Genomic DNA, 4,233 nt, shown 5'->3' on the forward strand with positions numbered 1-4,233 from the left:
ATGGAACTCCCCTCCTGTTCCTTCTTTGGCTGTTTGAAGAAGCCATGTGGGGTGCATTCCCTTGTCTTTGACAGCCGCCTCATTTCCAATTGGGGGCAGAAATCCTCTGCATGGATCCCCCATCCCAATTGGAAATGAGGTGGCTGTGAAAGACAAGGGAACATGCCCCTCGTGGCTTCTTCAAACAGCCAAAGAAGGAACAGGAAGCAAGGATTTGTTGGACAAGCCCATAGGCAAGTGCTGCTCTCTCCTCTGACAGCCACCTCATTTCCAATGAAGAGGTTGGGGAATCCATGTGATTTCCTCCCTCTGCAAGAATTCCCCACCACCTTCATTGGAATCGAGGTGGCTATCAAAGAGAAGAGGGCAGCACATGCCATGTCTGCTTGTTGGGGCCTCCAGAAGAAAGGATACGCTAAGGCATGCTAAATTTCAACAACTGGTATGCCCGTACTGGTCTGTACCAGCTGAAACCCACCCCTGGTTCGCACTCATATACAGGGTTCATCAGGTGTCCATTAAGAAGCCATATGTAAATTTAGACTTCTAAAAGAGTGGCAAACACCATTTTTTTAATAAATGAAACATTGACTAATACGTAGCATTGTCATCTTAAAAACCATCAAATTTAATTAATGCAAATTTTAGCTTCATCAATTTTGATTGTCCTGCCTATATGTATGTCTGTGTTATTTCAAATCTGTTTATTTTATTCCCAAATACTCCCTGCAAATCCATGCATTTTTTTTTGCAAAGGTTTTTTTGGAAAGTAGTTTGCCCTTACCTTCCTAGTGCTTAGTGCTTAGAGAGAATGAGTAGCCCAAAATAATCAGCTAGGTTTTTGTGCCTAACATGGGCTAGACTCAGTTTCCTGGTTTCTAGTTTGATACCTTAACCACTATGTCAAATAGACTGTCTTTAATGCTCATATACATGATTTAATCTGAAACCTATCCAATGTTTTAATCCTTACTATGAGAGATGATCACCAATATTTTTTTATTATTTCTGAGAGTTAGGTTTGACAAAGCTGAAGGATACATTAGATGACCTCCATAAAACTCCATATTTCTGAAATTCTCTCTGCCAGCCCTGGTGGTCATCTTTTCTTTGGATCTTCAGGGATGCCACACTTAGTGCTATGGGAAAGTGGGATGGCAGTTTCATGGAGTTGGTAGAGTTATTTAGCCATAACAACATTCTTTTCTCTGAGAGTCAAGGATGTTCAGACTATACCTGGAGAGGCATGACTGGATGGCATCTCCAGTTGGCATAGTGGATAAATTGGACCATGTGATGGACATGTGGGTGCAGGGAAAGGGACATTGATTTTCCTTTGGGTGGGAAAAACCTGGGAGCTTTCCTGGAGCTTGGGAGCTTTCAGATTTTGGTTTTCCCAGATGTGCCAATAAGACATATCTAATTAAATGGATTTTTGAGGAACTGCCTGCCTTGGAGTCTTACTTGGTTGGGGGTATTACTTGGAACCCTGACACCAGTAGAGGCTCCAAATTTTTTAACAATTAGTTCTCTACCCTAATGGCTGGCTGGGTGGATGTGACTGGGGGTGGCTGCTGGGGGAATCATTAAGGTGACCAACTGTCCTCCTTTAGGGAGGACAGTCCTTCTTTTGTAAGTTCTGTTCTCCCTTGAAAAGTGTCCTCCTACATGTCCTCCTTTTTGATATTTGAAGGCTAATCTGTTGCACGTTATGTGACGTATTTTATTAAACAGTTTTTAATGGTGTTTTTTTTTACTTCATCGCAAGTATATTGAACAGATATTGAATCTTGTGTTGAATTTTTATCTAAAGAAATGCTAGACATTAAAATAGACGACAATTGTCTCTTTGAAGAAATTAGAAGACTGAATGTATATTTAAATTCTGAAAAAATAATACAATGGGAAAATCAACATGTTGAAATTGATAAAAGATGGGTGGATATTTTCAGCCATTTCAAAAATGAACATATTCCATGTGAACATTTATTTATACTTGTTCAATTTACGTTGTGCTGCCCTGTAACTAATGCAGCAGTTGAAAGAGTTTTTTTCAATTGCCAATGATTTTTCGACAAGTGAGAAATCGAGATTGAATGTTGATACTCTAGCTGCAGCACTTGCCGTAAAATTCAATATGAAGGATATTTCTTGTTCGGATATTTCCAATACATTGTTAGAAGATGATACATTGACAAAAAATATTAATTCAATGGAAAAGTACTCATTTAAATAATAATTAACAGGCATGTAAGCATAATTACAATATAAAATGTTGCAAATGTTTTATTATGCATACATCATATTTTAGTGTATTATTGTTGCAATGAATAAAATATTTCTTTTCTTTACGATATATTTTTTCCAATTTATTTGTCCTCCTTTTCATTGTAAAAAAGTTGGTCACCTTAGCATTTTGGACAATAGAACGTGTTTTGTCCTCCTTTTCATTGTAAAAAAGTTGGTCACCTCAGAATCATGTGACTGAGTATGTCAGTATAGCCAACTCTATGTCACTTGTGTGGTATCTGTGTGAGACATGCAGGATTCAGGAGGGAATGCAGAGGCCTCCAGTCGGGGGTGGGCAGGAGGAAATAAATATCCAGTCAGTGTGTGTGTGTGTGTGTGTGAGAGAGAGAGAGAGAGAGAGAGAGAGAGAGAGAGAGAGAGAGAGAGAGAGAGAGAGAGAGAGAGAGACTGCATCAAGCTAGATTGGGAAAGCTGACTGTGAGAGGAAGAGAAGCTGGGTAAGCTGGACCCAGATGCTTCCCGGGGCCCCTTATCCCAAAAGCAGCAACCTCACACTTCTCCCCTCTCTGCTAGCTCCCTTCTTCACATGGGATTGCCCAGTGGCAGAGAGGGAGAAAGGGCCAGCAGCGGCTGCTAGAATTGAGGGAAGAGTGCCACACACAAATGGGAGCATACACAGAAATGCCACCCCTTCTCCCTCTCCATTGCTGGCCGATCCCATATTAAGAAGGGGGCTAGCAGAGAGGGGTAGAGTGTGAGGTTGCTGCCTCACAGGAGCTGCCAATTTTGGCACAAAACTTCTCATCTTTAATGACAAATGAAGATTCAGTGTCACAGCATTCTGCAATGACATGGATGACACAGAAGATGTGTTGGAATGCAGTAGGGATCTGTATTTCCAGGACGAGGTGGCCAGGTACTGCATAAGATTTTGAAAATGATGACCAGCATCTTGAATTGCACCCAAAAAGGAACTAGCTGTAGTATAGAACACTCTTTCAATTCTCATTTAAGCAAAGTCCTATGCTATGTTATGTAAGTATTCATTTGATACAAAATGAAGATCAAAATACATGCACACGTCATTCATAAAACATTAGCAATTTCAGTGAAGGAGTCAAAACTAAACAAATTTATTCTTGAAGAAAGTATGAACAATTACCAGTAAAAATAACTATATGCATGAAGCTGAAATAGCGTATTAGGTAAAATGCTAGAGTAGGAGTGGAGAATTACAAGTTCTAGCCCTCCATCAAGCCAGCTGGGTGATTTTGGGCCAGCTACTCTCTTTCAGGTTCTTTCAGTGCAAGCAAATCATTTTTTCTTATTTTGATTGTCCATTATTACACTTTGTTAGATTAAGAACTTGACAATTATGATCTACCAGCCTGAAGGAATTGATTAGAATGATAACAATAACACACATACACACACACACACACACACACACAAACATAGATATGCACACAAGAAAGAAAGAAAATTCCATAAAATTATGTTTAATGAAGAGATCACACATTTATATAGATATAGGCACACAACATATGATGATGTGCATTGCTATTCTATTAGCTATTAGATTTTAGCCTGGAATAGCAAAATTCAAATGTTTGCTCAGATGTGAAACCTTGACATTAACATCACGGACCTTTGCTCTGAACACAAACATTCTAATCCAATCACACTCATCTGATTCACCTTTGGACAAAATTTCCAATGGTTTAAGGTTATAGGGCAAGAGAGAAAACAGTTTACTTTACTTTTTTGAAATGTGATAGGCCAAAAGTCTATTTATTCATGTTCTGGGAAAAAAAAACCACTGATATTTCTTCAGGCAAGATTTGTCCTTTAACAAAGAAAATGAGCAAATATTTTATTACAGTAATTATTAACAAGTGTCTTTCTTTTGAACTTTCCATATGTACAGGATACAGTGGGTAATGATTACCCTGTGTGATATAGTATAAAATATCCATCTGTCCA

This window comes from Natrix helvetica (assembly GCF_964273705.1).
Source record: "Natrix helvetica genome assembly, chromosome: Z".
Classification (NCBI taxonomy): Eukaryota; Metazoa; Chordata; class Lepidosauria; order Squamata; family Natricidae; genus Natrix; species Natrix helvetica.